The sequence below is a fragment of the Thermobia domestica genome, chromosome 4, assembly GCF_964235325.1.
Source record: "Thermobia domestica chromosome 4, izTheDome1.hap1.1, whole genome shotgun sequence".
NCBI classification, from domain to species: Eukaryota; Metazoa; Arthropoda; class Insecta; order Zygentoma; family Lepismatidae; genus Thermobia; species Thermobia domestica.
In genome coordinates, this window is record NC_137457.1 from 264,833,899 (window position 1) to 264,852,726 (window position 18,828).

At 34.8% G+C, this 18,828-nt stretch overlaps 1 long non-coding RNA gene across 2 annotated transcripts in view; it reads left to right on the forward strand.

Moving 5' to 3' along the window:
* The first annotated feature begins 14,748 nt into the window (after positions 1–14,748).
* LOC145684046 (uncharacterized) overlaps positions 14,749–18,828 on the forward strand; it is a 186,727-nt gene continuing 182,647 nt past the window's right edge. The window contains exon 1 of one of the 2 annotated variants that reach the window (XR_014131234.1): positions 14,749–14,870. This is a non-coding gene — a long non-coding RNA (uncharacterized LOC145684046). The remainder of the gene's footprint in view (positions 14,871–18,828) is intronic. The other variant, XR_014131235.1, reaches the window with a different exon arrangement.

An 18,828-nucleotide genomic window follows, 5' to 3' on the forward strand; every position in this document is an offset into this window, starting at 1 on the left:
TGCGTTCGCTGCTACCCTAAGATCTCCTGATCTGCTATTTTCAGCGAAATCACCTCACACTGCAACGTGGACGAAAAGAATGAGTCGGGTATTTTCGGAATGTGTGCCGCTTAAGAACCAGAATATCATCCGATTGCAGTGGCCAATGGAGAGTCTCGTAACATTATAATATACTGGCACTTTTTCAAGAACAGACTGCAATGCACCCACAATGCACGAGCATTTTCTTTTTATTCTGACGATTTTATTCTGTTACCTCTATAGTTAATTGTGGTAGAGGACCTGTTAAGTTGCTACGTTATCTGTTCCTAAAAGAGACCTGGCTCTGTACTGTTGGACTACATTTTTATTTGCCCTTTCATTGTCAAGTATGAAAAACCTAGAAGAATTTGCCAACATCTTTAAGATTATTCCATCATTGATAAGTTGTTTTCTGCAAAGAGAAACTGCCAAGTTCCAGGTTATCAGTTAACTTTTTTTTTTTTTTTTTTTTTTTTGGCAACTACTTTAATATTCCTCATCAATTGTTTTTATTTTCATCATATACTTCCTTTAAACTCAACTTCTTTTCAAACAATATTGTAAAAAGTTTATTTTATATTTTCAAAACGTTATTTTATTAGTTTTATATTTTACTAGTGTCAATTACCTGCTTCACTGGATTAAAATAAGAAAAAATAGCAATATGTTCCGTTAGTCAGTCACTTTTTACTATCATTTTTATACATCTTCTCCTTCCCCCTCCCGCAACTTGGATTTAAACGGCATCGGAAGTGTCACTGTTCATCTCAACGACTCCGAAAACTGTGAAATTTCGGCACTAATATTGGTCATTTTTAGATCATTTTTAAATATCTACCCCTTCTCCAAAGTTACACTGTCAAAGTGAAGTGAAAAAGGCCATCCCAGGTCCGAACTTCATCTATGTTGAAGATTTGATCGAGATCGGTCGGGTGGTTCTTTATTCAGTCACAAATATAGTAACTTTCATTTATATACGTATATATATATATATATATATATATATATATATATATATATATATATATATATATATATATATATATATATATATATATATATATATACACTATGTGATCAAAAGCATCCGGACACCCCCCAAAACATACGTTTTTCATATTAGGTGCATTGTGCTGCCACTTACTGCCAGGTACTCATTATCAGCGACCTCAGTAGTCATTAGACATCGTGAGAAAACAGAATGGGGCGCTCCGCGGAACTCACGGACTTCGAACGTGATCAGGTGATTGGGTGTCACTTGTGTCAGAAGTCTCTGTACGCGAGATTTCCACACTTCTAAACATCCCTAGGTCCACTGTGTCTGATGTGATAGTGAAGTGGAAACGTGAAGGGACACGTACAGCACAAAAGCGTACAGGCCGATTTCGTCTGTTGACTCTTGACTGACAGAGACCGCCGACAGTTGAAGAGGGTCGTAAAGTGTAATAAGCAGACATCTATCCAGACCATCACACAGGACTTCCAAACTGCATCAGGATCCACTCCAACTACTATGACAGTTAGGCGTGAGGTGAGAAAACTTGGATTTCATGGTCGAGCGGCCGCTCATAAGCCACACAACACGCAGGTAAATGCCAAATGACGCCTCGCTTGGTGTAAGGTGCGTAAACATTGGACGATTCAACAGTGGAAAAACGTTTGTGTGGAGTGATGAATCACGGTACACAATGTGGCGATCCGATGGCAGGGTGTGGGTATGGCGAATGCCCGGTGAACTTCATCTGTCAGCGTGTGTAGTGCCAACAGTAAAATTCGGATGTGGTGGTATGGTGTGGTCGTGTTTTTCTTGGAGAGGGCTTGCACCCCTTGTTGTTTTGCGTGGCACTCTCACAGCGCAGGCCTACATTGATGTTTTAAACACCTTCTTGCTTCCCACTGTTGAAGAGTAATTCGGGAATGGCAATTGCATCTTTCAACCCGATCGAGCACCTGTTCATACTGCACAGCCTGTGGCGGAGTGGTTACACGACCATAACGTCCCTGTAATGGACTGGCCTGCACAGAGTCCTGCTTGAATCCTATAGAACACCTTTGGGATGTTTTGGAAAGCCGACTTCGTGCCAGGCCTCACCGACCTACATCGATACATCTCCCCAGTTCAGCACTCCGTGAAGAATGGGCCGCCATTCCCCAAGAAATCTTCCAGCACCTGATTGAAAGTATGGCTGCGAGAATGGAAGCTGTCATCAAGGCTAAGGGTAGACCAACACCATATTGAATTCCAGCAGTACCGACGAAGAGCGCCACGAACTTATAACTTGTAAGTCATTTTCAGCCAGGGGTCCGAATACTTTTGATCACGTAAAATATATATATTTTAAAAACTCCAACATTTTTCTCTTCAACACTATTATTTTTTTTTCCTTTTGGACCTAGCTTAATTTTTCTCTATTCTTCTAATCATTTTTCGTTGCTATTTCATAATGTCTAGATTTCTGCTTTATATTCGAATATAGTCTTCCACATGAAACATATCAGTATTTTTTTCTTTCTAACTCGTTAATTAGCTACCCATAATAATAAAATAACAAATATTTTCTTCCTAAATGTTTCTTTAATCTTCCCTATTTTCACTTTCATTTCCCGTTCATATTCAATATTTTGACTAGACCTACTGATATTACTTAAAAATACGAAATGTACTCATCTACTTTATTTAATTCCTTTTTCAACTTTTACAGTTACCACAGCTCCCACCATTATTCGTTTATTTTGTGTACTTTTGTTCATTTCACACTCTTCACAGCTTTTCCTTACGTTTTCCAACAATATTACGTTTATCAGTAGCGTACGCAAGTGGGGAGGTTTCAGTATTTGAACGTCCACTCGAACAAGACATTATGGAAAAATGAACATATACTACCTAGGCATGTTAACATACAGTATGTATATATTAACATATACAGTTAATGAATTATACCGACAAAATGTAATAGGTGATTGATTCCTCACATCAAAATAAGTTTAAAAAAAAAGTTCATACATACCTGTTGGGAAAAGTACATAGTTTCAGAGCTAAGACTATCCAAAATCGTGAAAAAGCTAAATTTCAACACATGCTGTTTCGAATTCGAAGGCGTATTTATAATCAATCCAAAAAAGAAAGAAAAATGCATATTTCATCCGGATTCCCTGCAGGGTATAATTCTCAGATATGCTCTCAACAGAATTTCAACATATGCTGTGATCTCAAGTTGGATTTAAAGTAGGCAAAAGGTAAGTTTTGAAAGCAATGGACAAGGAATGCTTCCGCAGGAATTGGGAAGTGTTAATTAATGATCACCAGATTCACGGTTCCTCGTGTTCGGAATAACGTGTTCTGTGATGTATTTTGTCACAGTATATTTTACGTATTTTCCACCTATAAACATGAAACAAAACATCGTACCATGCGTTATTCCGAACACGAGGAGCCAGCAGTCCCCAACACTTTCAACTTCTCGCCAAAGTATTCCGTGTTCATAGCTGTTTCAGGAAATGCACATCACGCAGATTTGGCAGCAGTTGTCGCCACACTTCCACCTTCCTCAGGACCTGAGCTGGGGTCAACTTATGTAGCAGAATGCGGTAGCTCTTGACGATTTTCTCGAGTTTCTGAAGATTCTACAGTAGTAGTCTGGGACATTCTGAGTTGGTTGACAATCGCCGTGTGCTGGTGAGTGGATTTTCCTCAGTGGTGTATCATATGACCCCAGAATCTGTTACTAGTAGTGGGTGAGACGTATCTTAGCTGGTCTTCAACATTTTTACAACCTGTACGAAATTTCTGGAATCAACGAGTTGTTGCGTTGTGATTGACTATATCTTCCCCTTTCGCATGACAAATATTTTGGGTTGATGCAATAGCGTTATGCCCGAATTCGAAATCATAGAGTAACAGTTCACGTATTAGGCGTTATTGAACAACCATTGTCACTGTGACTAACAATTTATTGAAGGTATTGACGGAGTGTCAACCTTTGTGTTTAATATTCCGCTTACTACACTATCTTTTCTGTCAGTTTTATCTTGTACTTAAGATCGATCACTTTTATAAACCCGCCTACTGTTTGGGCGTTGAAAAATTGAAAGACTTACGACTCAACTTTGTAATAGAGCAAATTTGCTGGTTCATATTAATAGACCCACTCTCAAATTGACGTTGGCTCATACAGTAAGGAGATGTAGTTATTGGGTAAGATAAAGTGTCAATAAAGAAAGATACATTGGTACTACTTATGTTCAACCCTCCGGTTCCATACCCATTTGTTATCAGCAATTAACTGATGAATTTGCCAACCCATGAGCGGCTCTCTGTTGAATTGGCGTGGGCACATGTAATAAGCATATCTATTACATATTGATTTAAAATTTCATGGCGGTTGATATAAACCATATATGTGTGTGATATTTCTAACTAAAAGCTCTATGATGTCACAATTAGCTGCACCCCTTCTCTGAAAACGATACGGAGAGAAGAAATACCTAACAGGAAACTTGGCATATAAAAGAAGTGGTGACATGTAAACAAGAGGATCGATAGCGTATTCTGTTGTCTTTCAGGTGTACTACTAGTGAATCCATGACAAACAAGAAGGCTGGTAGCATAGTCGATGGTTTTGCAGGCATACTACTCGTGGATCCATGATAAACAAGAACATCTTTAGCGTAGTCGATGGTTTTGCAGGTATGCTACTCGTAGACCAATGACAAACAAGAACATTCATATAGTAGTCGATCGTCTTGCAGGCATAGTATTCGTGGAATCATGACAAACAAAAATAGCCTAAGGTTTTACAGCATTTCATGGATCCATTAGAAGCAAGAACATCTGTATCGTGGTCGATGGTCTTCAGGTATACTATTCCTACATGTATGACTACACGTACCTGTAAACACCTGATTATTCTATTCTTCTACTTTATACCATCCCTTTATTTCTTCACTTTGTGTGTCCTCTAGAGAAAACACTAGAATAGATAGTTTGAAACTTTAAATAATAACTTCTACGTCAAAGCGAAGAAGTTAGTTAAGGATACTAATAAAGAAATCTCAATTTACAACAATAATGTTTATGAGAATAATGATGACCATGCTTAGTTATTAAAAAAAGTCATATTAGCGACATATAAATCTCTTCTGCTTGAAAACGGCTTTACGCATCAAACGAGAAAATGTTTTCCAAATCCTTCCACATGCATTCCACTACTGTTGATTCCATTTATTTTTGATCATCATTGAAATCTTGTAAACGACAATCCTTTGCTTATTTCTTCCACGATGCCTCAACATGATAACTGACCAGTTGTGCTTGATCTTCTTTTTGCCAAAACAAGCTGACTCATCTTTCCAGAGTCATTCTTCTCGTATCTTTTATCAGGAAGTCGTTGTGCCAATGTAAACATACTTTCGTGATACTCGTAATGTGTAGTACAGTACATATATATATACACACACACAGTGAATGATTTAAAGTCATCCTTTAAGGTCATACTTATTAAGTTGAGGATTCATAAACATTAAGCAGCGTTTTAAAAGGAGGCAGAGTAGGAATTTTAACTAATTCAATGTCTTAAGGAATTCGGAAGTTTATTTCCGCAGAAAAACACAATATATTTATAAGATCCAAGCACAGTATATACCATCCTCCTATTTTGATTACGTCTCTTTTACAAGTACTGTCCGACTGAAACTCTATCAGATGTCCAGTTAAACTTCAATTCAGAAATAACTTATTGATACACATACACATAGTAAAATATTCTCAAATACTTGATACCCATACACAGGAATATAGAAGGAAGGAAGCCGCCTGGGATCAATATGTCAGGTACCATTCCTGTATTTGCCTACAGTTAATGAGGAAAGCCTCGCTCATGATGGATGACCTATAAAAGCTTTTGCATTTTTTCAACCCAATGTCTCCACCGGGTATCGAACTAGTTAGTGCCTATGATACGTGAGGTCACGTAAAATTGTGTAGGTAAAGAAGGAAAAGCCTATACTGTAGATATATTAATGTTAAAAATATTGATAATTAATATTAATGTTTAAAAATATTTTTTCGTTTTTCATAAGGTGACAATTAAATTAGCATCCATCAAGCTGGTTTAATGATTGATCCAATGTTTTAAAAAAGTTTCACATTTTAACGCAAAACAACTTTAAAATTATGTATCCGACTGCTCTTATAAAAATTTGATTAGGTTCAACTTATCCTTTGTTTTCTTGCAATACTTATTTACACTCCAGAAATTTCATGAGAAGAAAAGTAGTTCTGGCAACAATGACTGACGTCACTTGTAAACAAAAGAATTAGTTCAAACGATCTTGTCGTCTGCAAAAATATACGAGACACGTATTAAGTACTTTTATTTATGTTAATTTCTATCTTAGAAAAGGAAACTTCTAGATTTTCCGATTCTCTACATGTTCAGCTTCATTTTAGTTTCATTTATGTAATCTTGCTTTGAATAATAATAATAAAAATATAGCGATAATAAACACAAAGGAAGTACAATTTAATTTAAAATTCAATTTTTTTTCCTCTGAGGACTGACAGCTAAAGCAGCGTATGCTATATGGATAAGAAGATTCTTGGTCTTTGTAATGCAGAGCTCAGGTAGATTTTAAAAAATAAAAAAAAGAATGTGGCGAATAAAAAAGAAGACACAGAAAGAAAAAGGAACAAACACAATTGACACACATTTTAAGAAGCTTAAGCTTGAAGCTGCTAAGGAGATGTCGCGCCTCACAGGTTAGCACGTCAAGGTAAGAATATTTAATACTCGTTCGTATCTATTTAATTGCAAATACACGTGCACATCACTTTCAATACATCGAAAAAGAGAAACAGAAAATATTATCAACTTAAGTTTTAATGTTCTTCCGCAATTCATCACTAGAAAAAATATTTTATTATTATTAGTGATGTTGTACTTTGTAAAAGCGAATTATTATTTTAAATTATGGTAAATGTTTTATATATTAAATTAAATATGGGGAACCCAATAGCTGCTTCCTGCTCGGAACTACAATATATATAGAAATCTTACTTATAGTGACTATCTAGCACAGTTAGTGTAAGGGTTTCGCACGATTATTATTATTATTATTATTATTATTATTATTATTATTATTATTATTATATGATGGATAATAAGCTATTATTTGATCAACATATTTCTACTATGGTATCTAAAGTCAGAAGGAATCTTGGGCTTATTAAATGAGTTGCTAAAGAGTTGAAAGATATTGTAACCTGTAATTTTTTTTATTGTGCCTACGTTCGATCTCATCTGGAATATGCAATATTAATATGAAACCGAAATCTTGTTAGTATTGCTCAAGTTCTTGAGTCAGTTCTCTGAAGCTCTTTCTTGCCCTGGCTAGATTCTCGCTAGGCTTGATTTGCTTTCTCGTGAAGTTAGGAGAAACCTGAGGCTTATTCATAATGTAATACATTCTAGGTCTAGAGTGAACCGAATTGAACATCTTTATATTGTACTCCACTATTTATTAGTGTAGAGAATACAAAAAAAAAAAAAAAATCTGAGAATCGATCTATTCAATGTAAATTATGCTTTACTTAAAAAAAAAAAAACAATATTTAGAATGTATTATCAATTCGCTGTTGTTCCGTCTGGTATATTGTCCGTGAAATTCTAATTGTCTTTCATTTGATGTACACTTATGTCCAAAATTATTATCGCATATCTATAACCGTTTTCGTGTAAGGATATAATTTGGTAATGATTTTGCAGGGTACTTTTAATACTGATACTATGTGTATCATCGGGAAATGTATACTTGTGGTAAATTTCATAGGAAAATAATTATAAATACGAACATTAGAATGAGTAAAACAAAATGTTGCTAAATGGACAAGAAAGTTATATTTTCGTCTTATTGTTCTTATTTACTGCTCTTTTGACATGAAATTTAAAACATACATATCTTTGCAGCTTATCCACATACTAACATTATGATAAATACCTGGCGGACTCGTTCTCAAATTATATTTCTACAACAACATATTTATAGACATGCGACAATAATTTTGGACATGAGTGTACATTTATTTTTACCTAATTATGTTTTTTGCTATATATATTCTTATGAAATTTTGTTTAATTTTATTAGTGTTCATTATATTTTACTTTGCTACACATTACATCACAGTTTTCAGTTTAATTTATACTTGAATGGAGGTAATGTTGAAATTTTACTCTGTAATCCAAGCTTGTATTAAGTTCATGTATAACATTTGTAATTTTGTATCTGCTTAAAATATTTTCATGTACCATTTCTTTTTCTTTTTTTTGTGTGTTTATTTTGTTATATTTTGTATTTACTTGGACGTAATCCTCCATTGTATACTATTTGTATATTTATGACCATTTATGGCTTGTGCTTTGGTCACTACTATCAATAAATTCAAATTAAATTATTATCATTATTATTATAAAATGCTGTATTTATAGCTATAACGGTTGTGCCATTTTAAGGTTCACCTGCACCACGAAATGCAATGTTCACCATAAAAAACGATTTATGAAGGTACCAAGGGTTGTGTCAAAAGGGCAGATTGTATGTAATATATTTTTAGTGGAACCCCTATTGTAAATCTGCACTATATCATGCTTGCGAATAATAAATATTCGAACATGGCTAACGAATTTCGTACTAATGACAACAGAATCTATTAACGTAGCATTTAATTACCTTCATTAAATGTATAATCTACACGATAATTCGCTTAACTGGAAACATGCATAAACCTTTGCTAAGTTATCAATCTAACAGTGTGCAAACTTGCAACATTTTATCCCCTATTCTCGATAGATTGCAACCTCAAACAATAGGATTATTTCTGCAAGTGGACAAAATCATACAAAGTTATACAAGAGATATCGTGAAACAGGAAATACGCAAATGCCAATCGAGTTGTATGGTAGAAGTTTCGGTAACTCTCTCTTCAATACAAAACGTATCGTCACAAGTAATACCGTGAAAATTAAAATTCAAGTTCCCGTGGTAATTTGTGGATGCGAAAGTCGATCATTAACAGAATGAGCAGAAGTTGAGATTATTCAAAAACAAAATCTTGAGGAACATAGCCTATTTGGAACGAAAAGATACGAACCACAATTCATATTTATGTATGTAGGGTACCGCACAGTGGCGTATTTAGGATTTTCTTTCGGGAGGGGACCTTTGCTAACTTTGTTCCTGGAAATGTGAAATTTTGCAAGATATTTCATTTACTTTAATATAGTAAATACAATTTCGAGGGTTTAAGCCCGGAAGCCCCTCCTAAATACGCCACTGGTTGGTACCACATATAGAGAAAACATGGCCGTTGTCACTTGAACACAAAGGGACTTACTATCATTATGAAAAGAATATTGGTCAAAGCAACTTGTTTGTTACCAATGACACTATACCTGATAAATATTACGAGTTGTGTGACATTTAAGAAAAGCGAGAGTAAAACGAAATGAAATTGCTAGCGTGCATTCGTTCCGTTGATACTGAGCAAACCGAATCACTACGATAGATTACGTCATATATATATATATCACGTGATAGGCTGCTAAGGGAGTCTGACCTTGGCAAACTTCGAGTGGATTCCTTCTTCTCCACACTTCTGAGCTGTCAGTGCGTACACTTGCACCGGACATGGGCTTCCCCCAGTCGCAGAGAAGTAACAGTGTTTCTATCCCAGAAGAAAAGGTTTACAAACTGATTTAAAACGACAATTTTATTTATTAGACTTCCAAACTATGCTATGTGGGTGTATGAGGAGTCTTTTATAGAACAGATTTGTCTGTCTGCCCTTGTCAACAGGTATCAGAGCAAGAAAAGTAAACGTAAGAGATAGCAAGAAGCAGATCTTTTAGAATCGACTAAGCGTCACAAAAATTAATTCCATCTCCACTTTTATATCTCTAGTAAAACCAGAAGTGACAGAAATGCACTACGACTTTCAGTATTCAGTATTCAGTATCGGCATTTATTTTCGCGTTTCTAAACAGCTGAAAACGGAAAGCCACTAGGTGACTTGTGATAACGGCACCTCACGCAAAATTATATTGTCTAGGGCGCTCTTGTTCCATATTTCAATTATCTTTTATCTATTTGAAGATATCACATAATTACTGTAAAATTAGCGGTATTTTAATTTCGCCGGGATGAAGACTCTTAAGTATTGATCTCCATGAAGCAAAAATGATGTTTTTTTTTTTTTAGTTTAACGTCCCACGTTATGATGAGACGATAATAATGATATGGGTGGTAATGGTAAACTGAAGAGAGTGAAAGGAAACGGGAGAACCTCGAAAAAACTCCCAAACGGTGTTTGTCAACCACAAATCTCACTTTGAGTGAGCTAGGATCAAACCAGAGGTGAAGGTTTTACCACTGAGCTACGACGGCCCCACAGCAAAAACGGTAATATATATATAAGTTTCAACTTTGGCATTATCCTTTTAATTAAACCGGAAGTTGTGGAAATGAATGATTTCCTGTTTCAACATTGATCACCAAAGTAATAGACAGCGAAAAGCAATTTTTTAATATGGATCCAAGATCCGAAGAACAAATTCCATCTGAGGCCTTATTCTCTTCTATTGCAACCGAAAGCAATAGGTCTACTATTTCCGTTTTTAGTACAGAGTTCGTATACTTTAATTTGTCACCCAGCAACTTCTCACTCAAGTTAAACTCCCTAGCACAAAGTCCCGAGAGGCTTAAAGTTGATCAGCTGGCGATTTGAAATTTGGTGGATATAATGTGATTAGTTCATTGCGTATTCAATCATCCAATCACAGTTGTTCATGATTTTTTGGGACCAGATTCGTACTTTCTTATTTTCCCAGCTTTTCTCACTTCTCAGGTAAACGCTGTATCTACCCATACAACCTGGTTATTCTAAAGCGCAAAACCATTACTACTTGAAGGTTGTTGAGTGCCTGTGTAACCTTAGTTCTTTAGCCCATAGATTTATATGGAAATTTATAATTGTATTTTCTTTGAAATAAATTGGAGTTCTAATGATTTGATTGGATTGATTTCTTTTTCAAGTCTGTTTAAGTGTCCCTTTTGCTCTGTGGAAATTAAATTACGTGATATATGTATGACATTTGTCCTTAATTTTATTTTTTCCTGAAAAATTGAGGCATATTTTGGAATCAGTGTTGCCGCCCAATTCCCTTAAATAATTTTTAACGTTTCGAAATTTCCCTCAGTAACTTCCCTTCAAAAGCCATTACTGCCATATATTGGATACCGTTGGAAAGGCCATTCGATTATCTTTGAAATTCGCTATGACTTACACATCTGTGAAATAACTGCAGGATGAGCAATGAGCAAACTAAGGTCAAAAATGATTCACAACATGTAGTTTTCAAACCGTTGAGAATACGACAGATGTTCACATGAACTCTTTTACTTAGAATCACTCGAACTACCATTTCCCAAAGTATTGTCACTTCCTCCCGGGACACCCTGTATATCGAACAACTAAGATCGAACTCATTCAATCGATATCAATCTTAACATGGTAGTAGGCCTTGATCTACCATATAAGACATGTATAAAATACTATGTTGTACAATCTATTAATTCTCAAGTTATGACTGGTCAAATTTGGGGTCACATTTTCGAAAAAAAAAAAAAAACAACCAAAACTCTTCCGATCTGAATCAAACTTGGCATGATAGTAGGCCTTGAACTGTTATATAAACTTGTGCAATATTATGGTGTACAGGCTTTTGGCTCGTAAGTTATATATAAAAGCCACAAATCAAAACACATAGGGCATAATTTAAAAAAAAACAACGTAAAAATAATGTTTCAACAGCAATTAATAGTCAGGCTTGGACAAAAATATCAAAATGAGGAACTTGTTTTGATGACTGTGCGAATTTCAGCTGTAGTATTTGTAAATCAAACTTAAGTAGTATTAAATGTTTATACAATGCAAATTTATTTTGTCAAATCAAAAGGCATTTAACCGAATTTCAATAAGAATTCAGTAAAATTAAAACTATAATGTAAATGTCAAAAGAACTTTCAGAAACAATACTTTTATAAACTGCACAAAAGGATATATATATTGGTAAGGGAAGTAAGGGCCTAAGGTTATAAAAACGTTTTTTTTTTTTTTTTTAGTTTAACGTCGCACGATTATGATCATTAGGTTAAGGGAGACGGATGATTAACGATGATGGATGATAGTATGGAAAGAAACGGGAGTAATCCGAGGAAACCCACCGACACGATATTGTCCACCACAAACTTAGTTGGCCGAAAACAGGGGCGTCATTTCAGACTTCGCTTGAGAGGGGGCAAGAGCACCATCGACATAAGACTTTCACATTTTGTACTGCTATATTAGTAGACAATCGAATTAAAGTATATGTATTTCTCAAACTCTTGGGTGGGCAATTACCCCCTCCTGCCCCCCTAAAGGACGCCCCTGGCCAAAAATCGAACTAGGAACATCACATATCAGAAGTAAGCGCTCTACCACTGAGCTACCATGGCCTCCCAAGAGTATAAAAGCATTGGGCGTGATTGATTATAATGGCTTTTACCGAGCACTTAGATTACCCGCTGCTTTTAAACTCTTAGTCCCATTTCTTAATTTTACTCCACCCAAAATACATTTTCTCCTTTTTCGAGGATTTTACAACAGCATTGTTTGTATTGTTTACGTTTATTATTATTATTATTATTATTATTATTATTATTATTATTATTATTATTATTATTATTATTATTATTATTATTATTATTATTATTATTATTATTATTATTATTTCATATAAGATGTGTTTATATTTGTCTGCAATAGTTTCATTATCTGAAACGTGATTCACGATTATCTCCTGGATCTTATAGTGCACTCACTAACTCCAGAGCATTTTACTTGCACAACGAAATAGGGCAGCGTTTCCCAACCTTTTTCAACTAGCGGCACACTACGGGTTACTCGATTCTCGCGGCACACTTATAGATATTATTATTTGTAAATATAAAACACAGTGATATTTTTCTGTGATTATTGGTCTTCTTACAGAGAAGAAAGCTCTATCACTGTTTTTTCCGCGTGGTAAATCATTATGCTTATTTTTCATTCTAATTTTAAAATAGAAAACAATTGCAATGAAATATTGGACTCAGGTTTCTAAAAATATGCTTTCTTTTTTAAAAACTGTATCCAACCTTTTACTAAGAAGGAAGATCACTAAACAACGAACGAACAAACAAATCTCTTTTACTTTTAAAACACAAATGTAGGTAATTTGTCGAAAGGATATTTTAAATTTTCAAGTTACAAAATAGTCTGCAACAATAAAGAAACAATAATGGTCATAATAATGATAACAAATATTTTTTTCAACATTAGGAATGTATAGAACAGTAACCCGGTATGAAACTTAAAATTGTAGATTCATAGTAATGTGAAATACAAATGTACATTTTCCACTACGTTTGGCAATTTGATTGCTATAAAATTAATAATTTTATTTCGATTCCTCGCGGCACAACAGCGGCCCATTCACGGCACACCAGCGCGCCGCATCACACCGGTTGGGAAACGCTGAAATAGAGTATACACAGTGTAGTTAGAAGAGAAGAACTTAGCTAATTAATTACATTTTACAGTAAAAATGATAAGCAAGAGTGAAAAGTATGTGAAAATATTTATTTAATTTTTAATGTTAATTGCAAATTTTTAAATTATAATTTTTAGAGTAAATTATGTTCTTTTTACTGGTATTATAAGATGAATTATACAGGGTATACAAAAATTTGTCACAATAATTTGGGAATCGGCTCCTCACACCAAAATAAGATAATAGGTTCATATGGACCTGTGATCGGAAATGCATAATTTCGTAGTTATGGGGTACCGAAAATGGACTTTAAAATGGACTTTAAATGTCCATAGTTCCACTACTGTAGGACCGATCGTAGTCGGGTCAAGAGATAATCGAGAGACTAGTATGTGAGCTATCCAAATATCCATCTTTCAAAAACCTCCGGTACTTGCACAATCAGTTTTAGAGAGGCTGCTTGGGAGTAATTGATCACTCTCCACCTACCTCTAAAAATTGGTGTGCAAGTACTGGAGCATGGATATTTAGATGGTTTGCATACCAGTTCCTCAGTGATGTCTTGACCTAACTACGATAGGTCCGATAGTAGTGGAGCTATGAACTTTTAAAGGTCACTTGTTTCACATTTTCGGCACCCTATAACCAGGGGCGGATCCAGGGGGGAAGCGATCGGGGCGATTGCCCCCCCCCCAGAAGAGGAAACTTTCTTATTTTATATATATAAATAAAACCCATTTCAAAGTTTAGAGCCCTTAAAAGTAGCAGTATGACAACCCACCGCCCCCCCCCAAAAGTCGGTCCTGGATCCGCCCCTGCCTATAACTCCGAAAGCATTCCCTTTTGAACACAGGTTCAAATGAACTTTTTTTTTTTATGTGAGGAATCTGTTCCGAAAACATTGTGACATATTTTTGTAATACTCTGTATATACTTTGCTAGCACTGAATCACAAACACTCACATATAAATTCTTCGTACGTAAGACATTATTTAAGCAAAATAACAAGTCGCAATACGTAAGCTTTACCAAGTCAAAAAATAAGATCTTATCTTTCTGTAAAAATATATATATAAAAAAGAAAATATAACTGCAATTAGGAAGGCCATCGATACCGAAACAGAAGATTCGTAGACAGATTAGCGAAAAAAACACAGAGACAGTCTTTTCTGTTTGTGACAGTATTAACTTCGATATCGTCCACAGCGATTATTAAGTTGGGTGGTGAGTACAACTTTCTGTTGATTAAGTAACGATACATAAAATGCAAAGAGTTTAACCCATGTCAATTTCTCACTTGTATGATACATATTTAAAAAAGAAATGAAATCTAAGTTTTACGTCCCACGGTTATGCCGACTAGGTTAAAGGAGACGGTGAAGATGAGAAATGAATGAAGTGGTGGAATGAAGAAAGTGGGAGGAAACGCGAGAACCCCGAGCATACGGTATTTGTCCACCACAAAGTTCACTTGGCGCAAGCTGGGATCGAACCAAGGACCCCATGCACCAGGTGTGAACGCTCTACCACTGAGCCACAGCGACCCCATACACATTTAAGCATGTGGCAAAACCTGAACACCAAGTTAAAAATGTCAGCTAATCTAATATTTCTTCATAATTAAATTTGATTTCAATTTGTAATTCATTTTAATATCTAAAAAAAAAATCCAAGTATACATTATCTATAATCCCCTATACAAGGTGGATTTTACACATCACAATCTAAGCTACGCACGGTCATGCTCGTTAAAATATTGTTAACTCGTCTTGCTTCCGTACAAACTTTTGAAGCTCTAGTTAATATGAACATATGTGAAATTAAAGTCACAATATTTGAATCTAACAGAAAAGTAACTCAATAGAAGCAGTCTATATATTAAAATGGTAGGTTTATATGTTTGTCTCTAATCCTTTCGACAATGAGATCTCGAAAACCGCAAGTGCTAGAAACCTGCTGTTTTCGCTGCTCGATTCCAAAACTTGTGTAGATTGTCCAGTTCTAATTGAATAGTTAAAAACATGGCTGTTATATTTTTATTACATTTTTTGAGGGTACATCGGAAGTGTTGAAATTCTAAAAAAAAAAAAAAAAAAAAAATCATATCACACGGGTTATACATTCCAACACGACATAATTGTATACAGGGGTTGCATATCTCTCAGGTGTCCGTTTCATGGACAAATTATAATAAAAAAGAATATTTTTCCAGGCTACGATGATTTTTTTTATTGTTTGGAGTGTTTTTCCTAATAAACATCATATAACACTGACATGATAATTAATTGTGTATGTAATGTATTTGCTTATTACATACTGCATACAAGAAGAAAGAAAACACTAATCATACATGAATTAGGAACTCCAACCGGAAGTAGGCTCAATTTTGCAAATAGTGCGAGATATTGAAAAAAATAATCGAAAAAATCTACCCTTTTCTTCTTCTTCTTTTTTTTATCAAGACGTCTTTCACTTGTGTCTGTAAAGGGATATGTACAGATGTTGCGAGTAATGACAAGAAGATTCATGCTTATATGTGAATGATGCGCTGTGTGGAGAGCGTAGGTTCAGCTAATTGTAATAAAAATTCCAGTTTATTTTAAAGAAACGAGAATAATACGTTCTTATATAAGTCAATACGATAGAAACAAACATACTGCAGGTACTCCCTACACCCTTGGTAATATGCCGTTGCTTTTCCCCTCACAATTTTTAAATAATTTTCAATTTGCTGAAACAAAATAACAACTGATTTTTTTTTTAAGTACGTATAACATTCCTACTACTCAGGCACGTGCCAACAACAAAATTTAGGAAATATGATGTTCAAAGGGACAATTAATATTTCTACCAGAATTTCAGTGTTTCCATAATTAATTTATATCTGCTGATCACTTAAAACTGTACTTATAAGACCAATGGACACCTTATAAATCAATCCTTATTAAAAACGCCAAACATATCAGACTTTGCATCATGTTATCCTGGAATGTTATGCAACCTTGCTTAGGGACATGTAACGTTGGTTGCAGAAAGATAAGGGGTACAACGAGAATTCATTTTTAATAAACGGAAAACGCCTCAGGGGTCACGCTATTTTCTAATCCTAAACAGTCACGCTATTTTCCAATAATAAACAGTCACGGTAGTTTCTAATAAGTAAGCAGTCAGGATATTTTCTAATAGTAAACAGTCATGTTATTTTCTAATAGTAAACAGTCATGCTATTTTCTAATAGTAAACAATTACGCTACTTTCTGATAGTAGTCACGCTATTTTCTAATAGTAAACAGTCATGCTATTTTTTAATAGTAAACAGTCATGCTATTTTTTAATAGTAAACAGTCACGCTAATAAGCGTTGCTACGTGCGATACACAATATTTTGCCTGACTGACACTTATTTATGCCGCTACCTGCAGAATTGTTGTGTATAACAGTTGCACAAATATGTCATATGGAGTTTGGAGTGGTTAGAGGGTAACTAAAAAATAATAAATAAATTATCAAACGTAATCAATTAGAGCTTTCAACTAAGCATGATTTCAACGTATTATGTGTTGTGAGTTGAAGGTTTGGGCGCAACAACTGGTATAAATTGCTAATATAGAGGATGTGATGAATAGATTTACAAGTATGCAAATCAAAATTTGCAACAAATCTAAATTTGATTAACGTTGAAATCGCTGCTAATGACGTATTTGTTTATAAGAGGGGTGAGCTTGAAAATTTTTCTTAGGCTCTATAAAATATACCATCAGAATTATATCAGAATGTATGCTGTTCTCTCTCCCTAAAACTCTTGAACCACATCCCCACCCGTCTTACTTTCAGGTTTAAAGGAAATACATATATATAAAAAGGGGTGATCACCAGTCCCAATTTTTTCTTTCAAAGTTCTACGAAAATCGGGTAAACACGTTTCTGTATGTGTGTAATTGTTTAACGGTTAGAAAATACTATTCATCATTAATGAAATGTTTTGTATTGTCGGTATGTTTTCCATTATCAAAGAATACATTTAAAAAAAATCGACTATGATACCTAAGTTTAGACAGTGCCGGATTAAAACCTGTGGAATCCCTCTAGGCACTAAAAACGTTGACAACAGAGCATATAACAGTCACGGTACAAGTATCACAGACAACTGTGATAGTCCACACTAGGCATCTGTAGCAAGTCACGTTCTGGTGTTAATGGGTACATGCATTAATGTAACGTATTCTTTTCCTTGGCTACTTTTTTTTTTTTTTGTCCATGTCACTTTGTTTTAAAAAATCAACCACAAGGACAATGTAATCATATGCTATTTGCAGAACTCATCTGATTTTGACCAAACTTGGTACAGGTAAGTAGACCTTGACCTTCTGAGTAAGCATGTGACATACAAGTATCACCTATTGTTTCCGAGTTAAGAATCAACAAATCTGCGGTTTCGACTTTGTCAAATTTTCGTTCAAAAATAATCCACTATGCTAAGAGACAGTGTTTATGGCATCTGAAGGCGGTGCTCCGAACTCCCTTTAAACGTTGTAAGCAAACAAGTGGGCTGCGGAGTTGCAACATTTGTACACGAGGATAAAGTGTGTGTGTGTCACTTGCTTACCTGATCGTGTTGTATTGTCTTTATTTAACAATACCCTTTTACCACACGACAACGTCGCGTCACAGCTCTTCTTACATTCGCTTAATCTACACGCCATCGATTGTGTCCTTGCTTTAGTTGCCATTTAGAAGAAAAAAAAATTAAAGGGAAAATAAATGGAATTAAGCCTGTTAATTTCAAGTTAAACATTAAGTGAATGCAGGGATACTTGTAATAATAAAGATACAATAGGGTATTACATTGTTCTGGTACGGCAGAAGTACAAAGAAATACATAACAAAAAGTATGCATTTTGGACTATAGTATGTATTTCACAAATAGTGTTCCCTCATGAAACTAGATTTTGGACTGTCTCGTCTCGAAAAAGTGAAATGAAAGTACTTTTTTCGTCTCGAAAAATTATATTTGTTTCTATTGGAATTTGTATTAAAATTTAAGAATTATCATGAGTTTCATCTACATCTTATTAACCATAGCCAGTACTGTCATCTTCATCAGTGTCAATTAAAGCTTAATGGCTGTGTACTTTAGTATCACTTTGCATAGTTATCGTAAAGCATCAATTTTTAGGTTAAAA